General features: G+C 33.2%; 1 pseudogene; it reads right to left on the bottom strand.

The window, feature by feature from the left end:
- Nucleotides 1-9,450: 9,450 nt before the first annotated feature.
- The window catches only part of LOC117180182, a 14,634-nt pseudogene continuing 7,297 nt past the window's right edge, over nt 9,451-16,787 (bottom strand).

Here is a 16,787-nt window from a genome sequence, read left to right as displayed (position 1 = left end):
TAAATTGAAATTTGAGAATACAAAAATCAGATTATCAAACACAGCACGATATAATAACATTCGAGTATGTAAGATTAGAAACAAAATATTTTTAAATAACTTTTTTGGAGCAAACAGAAAAGTCGAAAGACGCAATATAACAGCTAACATTTTTATATGGTAAACCATTTAAGTATTTCACAATATATTTTTTTTTCAATTTCTACTTTGAAATGGAATCTGTTAAGTTATTTGGAAATAAACGGACTATACTGTTGCACTGGCTCTTTAAGTTATTTTTACAAAAACGACTATACTACAATAAGAAGGTTGTATTAACATACCTATTGTATCATATCACTTAAAAATACGTGAAAATAAATATGTTTATGATGTCATTATTGACATAATTCGTTTTCACAGTCAACACAGTAAATATTATTTCTGCGTTTTTTCTTATAAATAAATAACTTCATTTCGAGGTTAGGTTTCATCTTAACATACGTGATATATATAGTTAATATAGTCTTCAACACGTAACTCAGAAATATTTTTAAGTATACGATACCTATGCTCTTATCTGAAATCCTGTAGTTGTACCTAGGGAGCGTTTGCATATTATGTAACATTATTTTCGTTAACCCCGTTTTCTAAATATAAAAAAGGTTTTTATAAGATACAGTATTGCCTAGAAATACATGAAACAATATTTTGATCTAACACTGAATGATTTTTCTATATTTATTTTAGTCAAACAAATATTGAGGTTACTTAATGTAAGTACTAATTAAAATTCACCAATTTAAAACTTGTTTTTGATACCACCAATAACACAAAATTATACTAATAATAATACAGTATAAAAATGTCAAATAAATATTTATTGGTTAAAAGTTTTTAAACCCTTAAATTCGAGCTGACATTACATTCTGAGATTTGACAACAAGGAAATAAGTATTATCAGTTCGTTTTAAAATTTATATAAATGTAATTTTTTTAAGATTCTTAAGAAGATTAAAAAAGACTTTTTAATATTTCAGATGTGTTAAAAAAGAATCTAGAAAATTTTAAAGATTTTAATTTCATTTTATAGCATTTTGCAAAATATCAGCCAAAACTCGAGTGTTTTTAAAAGATGCTTATACATAACTGTCATTATTTGTCAGACGAAAATTCTCACTGGTACAAACCGATGGATCATCAAAATCGATGGAGTTTTATGGTGTGGTGCGGGATAGTAACTAGCCAATTAATTGGACCCTTTTTTTGTTCAGAAACTTTGACAGACACACTTACTAAGAGTTGTTAAGGGACCATTTCCCTGGAATATTGGAGAACATTGACTTAGCAACAAGAGAAAGAATGTGGCTTCAACAAGATGGTGCTTCGCCACAATTTGCCAGCATATAAAAATGAGGATTAGGTAGATAGGGATTAAGAGCGTTTTCTCATGATGAAGACCATTTTTCCAGCCGCCTAACGGTGGATTGATAATTAGTCTCATCTGCCTCATCCTTATTTGCATGTCTTGAAAGGGAGAATAGTTTAAATATTCTGAAAAATGTTTTTGAGTTGGAGAAGGACAAATGTTTAAAAATTCTCAGAAATTTTCAATAAATAATTAAATAATAATAAGTCACAGAAAGATGTGTAATTTCCGGAGAGTGAGGCATAAACTGTGGCAAAGGGTTTAGCACAGTTTTTAAAAAAAGAAGCACTTTGTCTACGGTTTACTTGTAGTGAAAGTACAAGTGTCTATGCTTGTTTCATGAAAAACTATTTAAATTTTTGTGGTGTTAGTTTTATAAATTATCATCAAGTGAGCTTGTTATATTTCCATAGTATTTTAATCGATTTCCGGTTAAGAGTATAGTATCTATTGCTTGTTCCAAAGAAGATGATAAAAATTATATCTGCTTTTAGATTCGAACTTCGTAACAAAATTATGAATACGGCGAATCCAAATAAAATAGACAGACAGGAAACCTATCAATTTGACACAGGCACTTTTCAATGAAGTTGTAAGTTAGGTTATGAGTTAAAATTTGAACAACTTGAGAGGAGTAAATTCATGAAAGTCACTCTCGTAACACCCAGTCATTTTGACGGGAAGATTGTTTGCTTTCTTGTATGACAATATTTGATGTTTCTTCAGGGCGTCGAATCAGGAATAGACTTTCAGTTAATGGTAATGAGTAGAAGTCATCCTGATGCTGCACTGTGTGTGAATGGTAGGAAATAAATTGCAGTATAACTTATATAGCAACGCAATTATAGAAGTGCCTGTGGTAAGCCGATAAAGGTAAGACGAAAAACCATCATAATTAAATCAGCAGGAGGAAAAACCTGTGCGCAGAATTTAGGGGAAATCTGGGGAAATATGAAACCGGAGAACATAAACACGGTGATAAAGACTGTCCGCCAGACGAGAGCTGGGTTTGTTCTTCTCAAGTTAGGCAAGGACTCCAAAAGTCCTAGGGGATTTACAGAAGCCCTTGAAATTGCGCTAAGAGATCAGAGCACAGTTGTCAATAATGGGCCGCGGACGTCTCTATAGATTAGAGACCTGGACAGCTGTACAGCTGAAGCAGAAGTCAGAGAGGCACTGATACGGGATGTCGAAAAACTCACAGGTGAGCTCAAGGTCAACCTGACAAAGCCTAACAATAGAGAACAGAGCATGGAGATGGCTGAATTGGATGAGAAGGCAGCTGAGCATCTACTTCAAACCGAACGCATCAATTTCGGATGGGTTAACTGTTGCGTAAGGAGAAGGACCATGGTTACACGATGCTTTAGGTATCTTGGCTATAGCCATAAGGCTTGTGAATGCTAAAGACTCGATAGGAAGGACCAATGCTACAAATGCGGTGTGATTGATCACAGGGGCGCCACGTGCCAATCTAGTGCCCAATGCGTCCTATGTTCAGACCTTAATCTAGTGATAGAGCAACGGAGCCATATCCCATGGACAGCTAAATATCAAGTATTTAAAGAGGCTTTCGACCGAGCTAGAAGAACCAAGAGACGATGATCAATATCCTCCAAGGGAATCTGCATAGAAGCAGGACAGCCGACGACCTTTTGACTCAACTCACGTAAGAGAAGAAAGCCGATCTGCAGTTGCTTTGTGAGCAGTATAAAGATAAGGATGTATCGAAGTGATTCGCAGACAACATGAAACAACTACTATTTGGGCTTTAAATAAACAAAAAGTTCCATTAGAAACACATAGTGCCTGAGAAGGTTTTGTTCGGATGAAGAGCAAAGGAGTCACTTATGTGAGCTGTTATCTTACGCCCAACGAGATCATCCAGGAATTCCAGGAATAACTGGATTCGCTGGAAAAGTTTATGCAGAAGGCCGAAGGAAAAATGATAGTGGTCGGTGACTTCAATGTCAGGGAAGTAAAGTAGGGACCAACAGTACATATGATTTAATATAAAAGATAGCAAAACTAATACGTTTTACCGCAGTGAGGCCAAAAAGTAGATCCTGACAAAACTGAATGCAGAGAAACTATCCCTGACGATAGTTAGAAGGCAAGCTATGCTATTGGAGAAATCTCTAAGCTGCGAAAACAGTGTCTAAAATGCAGACGGAAGACCACCAGAAGAAGACGAAGAGGGACAAAACAAGCCAATTTTTAATTTCCCACAAATTTAACTGACTTTATGGTGATTCCATCTGTTACCGGTGAGCACTTATCGACTGTGGTATCTTAGCACAGATATGAACCATTATCGTAGCACATCTATAAATTATTATCTTAGCACATATAGAAACCAATATTTTCGCACAGATATGAACCATTATGTTAGCACAGATTTAAACTATTATCCTCTGGCAAAAATTGATTAGTGACTATGAGTATACCTCTAACACACTTCAAAGAGGGAATTTTATGAAAGCAAAGGGTGGTAAACTTTCCTCAACGATTGTTCCTTAGAATTTTTAAAAATCTCGCTCTTCAGCAAACTTTAGTGATGGATTTTTACTTGAAAACAACGATGGATATCAAAGACAATGATGGTTTGCAAACTTAACAGGGCATAAGTCGGCCTCGAATAATCTAGGGTGCCAGCAACTAGCGAAAGGAAATGATCAATTACGAAGGTCTTCCATAATGGTACATTTACCTACAAATCATGGTATCATTACTTCTTCAAACCAAATAAATAAATCACAGGGGGATGGGGTTCGCCCAACCACAAATTAAACTAGAGGCCACTTCAAAAAAAAGAAAAGAAATTTTCGTCTTTATTAAAATAAGTGGCAAAAGTGACAAGGATCTATATGAATTTGGTAAATCAAAATACCGAAAACAGAATTTTCGTTATAGAATCAGTTTATACGAAGGGATAAATGCATACAAATGTCGCCAAAATAATCAATCTGGGGAAAGGAAAGAAATTCCTAACTTAGAAGCCCCAATCTTGCCATTTTTCTAGCACGTGGTCGACCCGAACAAGTTACAAAATACCACTACGATTTTGTCGACCACGAGTGAAATTCTTAAGTTAGAACGCCATCTCTAGTTTTACAATTTAATTTTTTTGTTTGAGAAGAAAAAATTTGAAAAAGAAAAAAAATCATGTCATGGTCACGAGCCGATACAGATTGGAGTCAATGTCAATTAATTTTACAATACCGCAGCAGAGGAATAAAACCGGAGAAGACCTAATATTCTACCGGAGAAAACTTAGTGAAATTCACGATAGAATAGAAAAAAAAGAAAAACCCTCACAGAGAGCACTTAAGAGGGCCAATCACTTTGGCGAGAATTCAACTTTTTCAACAACCACAAATTTCCAGCCTTAAAATTTCGCCCAAATGATTCGCCAGAAATAAAAAAATTGCAGCCTAATCTTCGGCGTATACTGTGCCTTCTTAAAATACATTCTTTGGTTCATGGCTCTAATCTTTTAAATATCGATTATTTCTCTAAGTGTTACAATTAATAATACTGTGGCCTAACACGCCGAGATGACGAACGAGAGCACACTGCGTACAGTCCCATGAAATATAGAAAAGTCATATGAAATATAGGAAAACATTAAATAGCGTATGATCAAAAATGCATTGAGTTTTTTGATATTACATGAAATGGTTTGCTTGTGCAAATTATTCTTTCCATAATTCTAAATGAAAAAAATATTTAAACAGAGACATTGAGCCCAACACTTGAGTACTACTCCGAACAGATCGGTCTCTTTCTCAATTTAAAACTAAAAATAATGTAAATTTATTTCAAGGAGAAAATGTAAATCATTTGGAGACGTGATTAATATAATCACTTACTCGTTATTTACATGTTCGCCATGTTCCTGTATTCTTGATCTTGCCCTTCTACCACACAAGCATTAACACGGACACCATTTAGGGGAGATAGAAATCGCTAAAAATCATTCACATTTTAGCCTTAAGAATGTACCTAGTGTGAACGAGTGTCAGATCGCCACAGAGCGTCGATCCTCCCGGAAGGTGTATCCGTGCTTCTTCCACTCAGTTGACCAAAGCGGCGCAGCTTTTCCGCGACAAATGCAGATATAACAAACACGGGCGCGCGGGAGACCCATTTTCAATATGGTCGTAGGAAGTCACGTCGCTAGTCGTGGTTTTGACACCACCGGGGTTGCTGTTGATGCACGTTGAGAATCAGCCTTTTAGCCCATACGTTAGAAGAGGATAGATGGATTTTGCGTTGTTTCTCTCCTAGGCTGAGAATAACGGCTTTTGTCACTAAGCCAGAAAAGAACAGCGTCAAGGTAAGGTTCTCCCCACGAGGGAATAATAAGGAGACCCAACTGCCAGTGGGAAGCAATCTGAAACTGACAATAGAAACATTACCGTAAGTGATACGCACATTACAGGAAAATCTTAGAATTGAGTGCGCAGTTTTCCTCTTCTTATACATGGAAAAGTGTGCGAGTGAGAAAGTTTGTCAAATTGTTGATCATCATGAGGAAGATACACAAAATAAATATATAAAAAGAATTTTCGGTACTGGTTTGAAAAATCTGTGAACAGATTTTGAGAAGGAAACGTATAGGTAAGTACCTTTGAAACTTTTAATATGATAAATAGGCTAAAGATTCTCAAGGCTCTGATAAGCTCTGAGAAATTCTCCGCAGGCACTTAGGTAGATATATTTAAACTTTAAAGGTCCAGGTCGCTCGTTTAAATATTTTAAAGGCTTTGAAATGTCCTTTCCGAAATTGAAATAAAAATACGATCATAAATAACAAGAAGAGGGTTCTTTGTTAAGGGCATGTGACACAACTAAATACCTATATCACCGACCACAGTTTTTCAGTTCACTGAATGTTTTTTTGAACCTAAGAACTTTTTTTGTAAATAAAATATCGTGCTGAAACTTTGGGAAATGTATTAGAGTAAAATAAAGTACGTTTGGGTACTGCATTTTGGTAGGAACTTCACTGAAAATTATTTCATCTTTTTTCTGAACCTCAACATTTTTTGAACGCTCGAACTTTTTTTATACATAAAATATCGGTCTGAAACTTTGAGAAATGCAAGAGCCGAAAGAAAACTACGTTTAAGCACAAAGCTTAATAATAAAAGATGTAAAAAAATATATTTCAACAATCAATTCTAACGGCATTAGCCGGTAACGTTGTACATGAAAATACGAACCCTCTAGAGCCTCATCTAGTGGCCGCCGGGTTTCGTATTTTCGTGTACAACGTTACCGGCTGATGCCGTTGGAATTGATTGTTGAAATATATTTTTTTACATCTTTTATTATTAAGCTTTGTACTTAAACGTAGTTTTCTTTCGGCTCTTGCATTTCTCAAAGTTTCAGATCGATATTTTATGTATAAAAAAAGTTCGAGCGTTCAAAAAATGTTGAGGTTCAGAAAAAAGATGAAATAATTTTCAATGAAGTTCCTACCAAAATGCGTACCTAAACGTACTTTATTGTACTCGAATACATTTCCCAAAGTTTCCGCTCGATATTTTATTTACAAAAAAAGTTCTTAGGTTCAAAAAAAAATTCAGGGCACTGAAAAACTGTGGTCGGTAATATAGGAATTTAGCTGTGTCACATGCCCTTAAGCTTTCGGATTAAAATTTAGAAATAGATTTTTTTAAATTTCATACTTAACAGTCTAAAACATAATAATTCGGAATCTACGGATTTCGATGATTTCAGATATCTAACTTTTTTTTATTGTTTAAAATTGGAATTAATACAACCTTTACCGTAAATGGAATGAGATACGCCAAAAAGTCAAGATTTTTTAATTTAACTCTAAAATTGTATATTAGTATATAAGTATATTATCGTCGCATCAATCTTAAAAGGACCCAAATCTCCCTGACTATCTCCGAGACTAAATCAATTGAATCGAACCTATAAATAGTCTGAAACCGGCCAGACTAATTCGCCTGAGAATACTCACAAACACACAATTATTTGGAAACATAATTGTGAAAGCTATTTCTTTACTCATTTTACAGATATCAGCCAGGAGAAAGAGAATGATTGTGCAGAGTTCAATTTCACGTATTTCAGAAGGAGCCTACACAGAGACATGTTACCTTCAAGAAAGTGGGGTTACAATGCAATAGATACAGAATATTGTGCTTTACAGAAAATGGAGGATGATTTAAGCGTCAGAAAAAGAGTTGCTGTTGTACCTAATATGCACGTTAAAATCTATTTGGATAATCAAATTATTCCGCTTACGGAATTTATAGTGCTTGTCAGTATGGAGCAGTTTACTGTATTTTTAAAAAGTGTAAATGAAATTCCATTGCCAGAGGAGTAAGCAGCTTCCAAATTGAATTGAATTAAATTAAGTTCAAATATCCGCAAAATTTGAAACATTCTGAGTATCTAACATATCCCGTTCTTGAATTAAGTGTTTTATTTATTTGTTTTTGCCGTGAAAACTTTGCACCTCATTATAATAATGTTTATTTTCAGCATATTTGCATTATTTTGTTAATATAATAGAAATAGAAATCAATATAATTTTGTTAAGGACATGGGATGACTCAAAAATGGAAGGCATCTTAATCCCTTTCCAGAAGTATTAATTATCAATACTTAAATTAGGAAAATTATGTTTAACTAAAAGTGCATTTAATTAAATACCTGACAATTTCATAGCAGACGAAAAGCAGTAGGAAAGATATTGTTCAAGTATTTGTTATTATTATTATTGTATCGTAATTCAGTTTCTTTGAAAGCTTTTCACAGATCTTTTAAATATATTCTTATGCATGTATGTATTATTTCTATTACATATTTTAGCATTTTTTTATTAATGTGTACATCAATAATTGACGTAAGAATTGTATATTTTAGTTTCTCATTATTCACAAAAAGTATTACACGTACTTTACGCAAACTTTACGCTCTTTCCTGCATTTACACTATTATTTTGAAAACGTTACATTTAACTAAACTATTTTTTATTTTTAATAATTGTTTTAAATTATTTATAAATAGACTCTAATTACATTGAATGGTACTGATACTGTAATACAAATCGATTTTCTTTTGTATAAATGAAATATCTAAATTGAATAAACAAAAATGTTTATTTGCAAATACTACTATTTATTTACTCTTTCAGTTGTTGTTAATATTTCTTTTAGCATCATAAAAACTTCCCCTTTAAAAATACATAATTAATATATGCATACATATATTTCCGAACGCACACTATTATTTAAATAAAAAATCAACATTATTATCAGTGGAACAACGTTAAAGAATTTTATTATAATAATAATAAGAAAACATGTAATTCATCGTCTCTATATACATTCCCTAAACATATAGAAGAACGTAAAATCTGAAACAACATTACTTTCTATATTTTTGGCAACAAGGTTTCTTTGACATGTTTAAGATGGATGTGCACAAAAATTAGAAAATTCCCCGTCACTGGATTTTTTCTTTTTGTCAAATGAAGAAATCAAAATTTTTAAAACTTCATCAATCAATATTATATTATATATTTTTGGCAGTGAGGCTTCTTTGGCATACTTCAACTATCTTATTACTACACCTTTAAAACATCATTTTAAATATTACTGCAATTTTCTTTGTCCTTCAAAGTTAAAAGTTTCGGTATGGAAGTCCTACGTTTCGCTTGTTGCATTTTTTGCGACGTATTTGTCGTATCAGACAAAACCTTGCGTTTTCGGGTGAATTTTACTGCAATTTTCGGCTCTATCGACTTGCAAGTCGAAACCTCATTATTACTCAGTGCAATCTGTATTGGTGCATCGGGAGCGTACGCCAGTTTTGCCAGTTTCCTCTTCTCACGGGTCTTCTCTCTTTCTACTGAGTCATTTTTATTTGCTTGTTTGCATTAAAAGAAGATTCTCATTGTTAAGTAGAAAGAGATTAACCGGTGAGTGAGTGATCTAAAATGTAGTTTACAACCGACCAGCTGAGTTGATGGCAAATTCTCAACAGCATTTGTCACATCAAATCAACTGAAACAAGTTTTTAGAAAGATGTATCAAGTATCCATAGGATTTCAATTGTATCAGTTTATGGCTCTCTGGAATCGCTTCATTAGCATCAAGAATAAGTGAACATTTGCACTGTTCACAGACATCTTTTCCGACGAAGGTAATAAATTTGCATGCCTTCCTGGCAACAAATCCAGAATTATACGTCAGAACGTAATCTGAATTGGGGCACGAAAAATAGTCGTGGTCTTCGAGTAAACTTGTAGCATCTTGGAGGCGATCACAGTTGATTCCTTTATCAACTATGACGTCAATTTGATTGGACCACTCGTTCCACCTTTTATCCGCATCAGTGATATCCTTTATGCTAAGAAGGACATCTAATATCTCACCACCAGAAATATTGCTTCCTTTTGGAAGCTTAACCAAGGAGTAGGTGGACACAAGACGATAAATTTGTATAAAGAGGATTGAGTCTGGGTGATCGTTTGATCCACAACAATCCCTCATCATGCCAAAAAAGCGCTGAAAGAAATTATTTGTAAATGTAATTACTAAAAATAAATTAATTTATATTAATGGATTTTTCAAGTAATATTGACTTCTAACGCATCTTGTTTCAATCTTGCAGTCATCAAGTATGAGAACCCGCACTACTTCCCAAGGAATTGGCATATTTCTAACGCAGCTCGTAGTGAAACCTCTAACCCGTAAAAAGTTGATTGCGGTAGGAAATCGCACTGTTTTATTTTTGCTTCTTCCTCCCATAAATCAAGGTACTCAATGAATTCCTCTATAATCTGGAAAAAGAACATAAAGCATTTGTAATGGTATTTATTTCACACTTAAAACATCTTTCAGAATATGAATTCAATCAGTGATTCAACTCTCCTTGAAAAGTTGATCGATGGACCGCTGGTGGCAAGATCAGTGTGCACATCTCGCATTAGTTCTATTACATCTGCTAGACCAAAGAACTAGAATTCTAATAAAAACAGTTGTAAGCTCAAGAAATAGGTACACACAGCAAGTAATAATGAGTAAAGTACACTTACCTGAAAAGCTAATGCCACATTCATTTTGTTGAAGTAGAGTGGATTTAAGTGCTCTTTTCAGAACTTAAAATTGATTTTCAGATTAAAAGCATTTTCATCTTCTATCTTAAGCAAAGCGTACCAGTGTCTTAACATATTTCGATTCCAGGAGGCTCCGTCCGTTACCACCGCATCAATTCGCAGTCCCGATTTTTCCGCCAAGCCTATACATTCAATTATTAAATTGTGTAAAACTGTTCCTATTGCGCTTCCTTTGCTCAGAAAGCAACCAAGGGTTTGGACCCATTTCCCTTTAAAAGGTTCGAACAGAAACACAAATGCATGGTGTCCCTTTTTTCCTTTCGCGTGCTCCTGTGTGAACTCTGTATGCAGTCCCTCTCGGGTTTTAAAGTTAGGACTCTATGCAACCTATTTGTACTGATGATTGAAGGGCCTGATAAAAAATAGAATTTCACACTCGGCCCCTAAGTGTAACTTTGCCTCGTGTAAATTGCAGTAGAGTTCGCTTTCTGAACGGTGCCCATTGAATAGTGCCATTTCTCTTCATTTTTTATCGAACGTATCCCCCCCCCCCATCGTCATAACGCTTCGAACGCTGGAATTTCAATCTAGTGTCTTTTAATAATGCCACTCAAATACATGTACGAAAATAGAGTATTTACCGGATTCATGCATTATAGTGCATATAATATAATTCATGACATGATTACTGAATCAATGCTGGTAAAAAAATGCCACGTTTCTATCGACTTAAATCTAGAAAGAAATATCCAAGCTCGATTTTTTCAACACGTGCGCTTTTACGTGCTAAGGTGGAGGTAGCTGAGTTCCACGAAAAATATTTACCTACCAACTCATGCGCGGCACTGTTCAAAGAGCAGACTGTACTCGTCTTGTCTCGGCTACGCCCTTATTTCGACTCGTAATAGAACTTTCACACTCAGGCGAAAAAGTGACACTTAGGATTCTTGCATAAAAAATAACTATTTGAATCAAGGAAATTCATTTTCTACAATAAAGACTAATTTTTAAGAAAATACATGAATTTTCCACCAATAGATTTGAATTATTCAAGGAATTTTCAACCTATTAATAATTCGAATTTCTACCAGAGAAATGAATTTGCTTACCACTCGTGACTGCACCGCAGCTTTTTAAAGGAACGCTCCTTTGCCAGACATCTCGTGGTTCCTGGCCATTTTTAGGATACGATCTCTGTCATTTACGACGATGAGAGCAGCATTTAGAACAATCTGCTTATCAAGACACTGTAGGCTCTTAAGTCCGCGATCGCCTTGACGGAGTGATACGCATAATCGCGAAACAGACGAATTAACACGTATTCGTCCATTTAACCACTGTTGACTGATGTTTCGTCCTGAATGTGGCTTTGAGGCACGCCCAGGTATATAAAGGTTTTTTGAGTGTGAAGATGTCTAATAATACTTATATCCGCAAGTTCAGGGCCCTTGGGGACAATAAAAATCTTTCCTTTCTTCAGACCAGTTTTAGCACATTTGTCGTATCCGAAGTCCGCACCAATCTCTTCTGTGTACTTTTTGACGATATTTAAAGCACTCGAAATTTCGCTTTCACCCGAAGCATAGATCTTTATGCTCTTCATATAAAATACACGAGAGTATACAAAACAAAGATGAGATGATGAATCTAATTTTCCAAGCGGGCATCAATCTCTCTACCCGGAGAAAACTGGATGCTCGCGGTTAGTATGTGGATACTAAATCTGAGCATATCTGTGATTTAACTATGGGATCTATGAGATCTAGATACCTGCATTTAATATCTGCAGATATTAAATCTTAAATATCCAAGATACTTATTCTAAATATCTAAATATATAATCTAACATCTAAATATCTAGATACCTGAATTTAATATCTGCAGATATTAAATCTTCAATATCCAAGATACTTATTCTAAATATCTAAACATCTAAATATATATTCTAAATCTAAATATATAATCTAATATATAAATATCTAGATACCTGAATTTAATAGCTGCAGATATTAAATCTTAAATATCTAATATACTTATTCTAAATATCTAGAACATTAAAGGAGGAAGCCAAGAATTTGAAAGTGTTAAGATCTTTGATATTACTGTTAAGTATCCGAGATATTATATTCAATTATTCCAGATATTACAGTAAACTATCTAATATGCTACTGTTTATTATACATGATGTTAAACATTGTAACATTCAGTAAATATTAACAATAATTATTTGGAATAAAAAGATTTATTAGTAAATAAATTAATAATTTGAATTTCAGAACCAAATGTTATGGACGAAAATGAATAAAATTATTTGTTTTGGTCAATATTATATTGATACATCAGGAAAATTGACTGATGCATACCTATAAAGCGTAATAAGCACACCAATATAAATACGAAATATTTAAATTTAAGTTACCATTTTTTAAATTTTATTTTAAACTACAATACAATCTTCTGTTATAATAATAATACAATCTTATTACTTACCAACCTCATAAGCGAGAAATTGTTCATAGAATGATATTGTTTTATACATATCACAGCATAATGTCGCATCGTCAGTTTGATGAGAAATTCAAATTTCGGTGATTTTCGCCAGCATCGGTAGCTCATTGCCAACGTCAATTGCAAACGTGAAATCAGTTTTATATTCTGTATTCAAAACCCTTATACTGTTAGCAACAAAATACTCGCTTAGGTCTATGTTTATGACCGTCGATAAAGCATTGCAAGTTTACACACTCAACTCTTATAAATAACCTGTAGAAAATTCATGAAAATTTATTGGTAGATCAAAGCTTTTTTCTTATTTAAGGGTTAAGTTTCCTTGGCTTGGAATTTTGAAGAAAATGAAATAAGAAAATCCATAACTACTGAAAAACCATTCCAAAGACTCACGCTTCACACACTTTGAACACACCAAAAGTTTCACTTGACAAATCTTATCAGCAATATGATACTTTGTAAAAAAATGACGCGAAAATGCTGTTCTAAATTCTTTCTTCTTTTTATCACTTCGAACATGAAGATGGTATACGTGCAAACCGGCGTCCCAATGTTCGTAAAGTTTTCCTTGCGCTTAGTTTACGACAGTTCGCCTATTGCTCGAACAGAAAAAATAGCTTTAGATGAAAAAAAACGTAGTTATCGAGAATTGAACCCAGGTTTCCAACTCATCAATCAACTTCTCTCTGTAATCTGGTAGTCTGGATGCTAAAGTAACAAGCACTAAACGTCCTTATGGAATCATGCAAGCGAACTTCGTTTCGGTCCTATCCAAACGTTATTAAATGCGAAGCAACCAGGAATGGATAACGAGTGCTGTAAACTCAGTTGAGTTCCCAATGGAAAAATATAAACTATACTTTGATTAAGACTTCGTCCTTTCAACAACTCAGACCAGATATATAGATTTCCATTATTGATGCTAGAAGTTATAGTAATGTATGCTTTGTATTCTTTTTTGAGAAAACTCACTTTTTAGGAGAAACATTAGTTTCTCATTTCTGGAAGGGTTGATGCACTAAAATTGTAGGCGGTAACGTACGAAGATTTTCAGATTATAACGTTGAAAATTAAACTCTTCTAATTAGAACGCCTTTAGTAGTTACAAAAATAAACACCTAATTGAGATTCTTAGAACTATTTTCAATTTTGAAACCATTTCATATAATTAGATTGTAAAATGCTTTTATTAAATCTTAAATCCTATTTAAATATTGCTTCAGTCTGAAAAATTTTTATATTTAATTTGTGAGTAAAGTGTTAAATTTTGTTGTATAAATAACAACTGAACATTTATTAATTTGAACAAACCTAAAATTAATTGAAATATACTAAAAAGGATTAATTTATGGCATATCGCTCAAATTTAAAAATTCTAATTTCAAAAGAAAGAGAAGAAAGTTTAACATTTTCATTGAGTTAAAAGAGAGAAAAATGTGATTTTAAATTGAAAAGGGACACGTTTTTGTTTTTCATATACTATTTATCGAGTTGAAAGTAAGGAAATTTTGCTTCTCAAGTTAAGATAATCTGAAAAAGGCACTTCTTTTATTTTTAAGAATTTTATTAAGTTCAGAAAAAGGGAGAGTTTTTATATTCTATCCGAATCTTCAGACGCCAAGTTTTTATTTTAAACATTATTATTGTGTGTTCAGGAGCAAGTTTATTGTTATATACAGTGTCGCGACCCATACTTAAGGAAAAAATTCCCTACTATGTCCTGGGTTTCCCAATAAAAAATTGACCGTTTGGGTGCAATCACGGATTTCTTGAATTTTTCATAGTAACATGTTTTGTATTTGTTTCTATGAAGTTACACACAAAACAAATGAAAAAAGTTACTTCTAAACACGCAAGAAAAACCTATTTGCGCAAAACCGCTCTATTATATTATTCTTGATTTTTTTAAGCGAGTAAAATAATAATTAAATAATACTAATTGTTTTACTATATACATTTTTCAAGGATTCAATATTTTTGGACTTAAAGGTTAAATAGATTATTTTAATTAATGTAAAAGATATCCATAATATAGATGACTGAGGGGATTGGTAAAATTTAGCACACTTCAAATACACATTGACTTCTAAGAGCGAAGTTTTTCGAAGTTCCAAGGCTAATTCCCGGTTTTTCCCCCCAGCGGTCACTACGATTTCTAACATGATGATGAAAGGGAGAAACTTTCTGTTTTTAATTTTTTACTGAATTCGAGGAGGAAAATGTTTCTTTTAACCTTCATTTAACGTGAGTTCAAAGGAACGAATATTTTTAATTTAGAGCATGCTTAATTTATGAATGTTTAAAGTTTTAAATTTTGCAGGTTATTAGAATTGAATGTGAAGTTTGTCCATTTTCAGTGGCTTAATTTACAGTTTACTTCTAATTAATGCAAATGGAAAAATTTTCAGTTTTAAGAATTTTAACTTTTTTACTTCATTGACAGTGAAAAATGTTTGCAATCCGGGTAATGACCGCAAAGATTTTTCATCGACTGAAACAGTCAACCTACATAAGGAATTTAAAACAACAGTTTTTATGTCTACAACTTAAAAGAATCGGCAACAGTTGATTTTTTTCCTTTGCATAATATTAAACAAAAAAATTAATTTCCAACATTTGTTATGTAAATATCGTTTTGAACGTGTAAGAGGAATTTCAATTTTGATTAATTCCGAATTTAATTTCTTCCTCTACATTTACATGTAGCATTGAAGCTCGATAAATCAAAACTAAAACTTGTCTTGTAAAAAAGTAGAAAGTAAAATGTATTCAACAACAAACGCATTGAGAGATCTTTTCCATAAATTTTACATCGATTCAGCGAGCTTTTAATATCGGGTCTATGAAAAGACAATCCAATTTCTGTTTCAATAGGAAAAAATGTGCACGCTTTAAATTAATAGTTACAATGTCATATTCTCGATATTTTTCAAATTTGTTATCTAAACTGAGAATTTCTTATTTCATTTGAATTTATACCGTGTGAAACTTCACTTTGTTAAAGCAAGTGTAGAGACGACAATATACTCATATTTGCCACACTCTAAATTTGTAAAACTATATTACGAAGTTTTTTTCGGGATTTTAATAAGGCAAGATTTCCTCACAGTACCTCGAATCTAGTATGCATTACATTTTTAGAAATGACCGAATCGCAATAAATATAAAAAACGGCATTATCTTCGCGATAGCAGAAAAATTGAATATCGCTTAACATAACGGTGACAGGAAAAGCCAATACGAGAAAAACAGAGAATAATAGATACCTCTTAACGCCACTGTGAATATGCTACTTTTAATTTTAATTGAAAGTAGATTCAGGAACAAAATTAGTTCTTGTTTTTATGAAATATGATTGGATCTATCCTACTTAATACAACGCACAAAAAAAGAAAATTTTGTGCTTGTAACATTACTAATGAAATGTGTCCTAATGTTTGTAACTCATTGGTAATTGCTTGCCAGAGAACGACACTTAAAACCCTATATAATCTGCAGTTGAATGTTATATATGCTTGTTTGAATCCCTAGAGGCATTTTTGAAACAGATCCTATTGCACTGTAATGTTTAAAGAAGCCGGGTTAAAATTTTAGGATAGTATCCTTACAATTCGCGATATATTCAATTTAATGGGCACTATGGGTGTTCGTGGTGCGACTCTTACAGGGCTCATAAATTTGCGTGCATGAGATTCCTAATGGAGGAAGATGATACGGATCTGAGAATTCACCAGAAACATGTTAGGGACATAAAAGCTATGAGGA

Source organism: Belonocnema kinseyi, chromosome 1 (genome assembly GCF_010883055.1).
Source record: "Belonocnema kinseyi isolate 2016_QV_RU_SX_M_011 chromosome 1, B_treatae_v1, whole genome shotgun sequence".
In the NCBI taxonomy this organism is placed as follows: domain Eukaryota; kingdom Metazoa; phylum Arthropoda; class Insecta; order Hymenoptera; family Cynipidae; genus Belonocnema; species Belonocnema kinseyi.
This window is presented reverse-complemented; position numbering and strand designations above follow the sequence as displayed.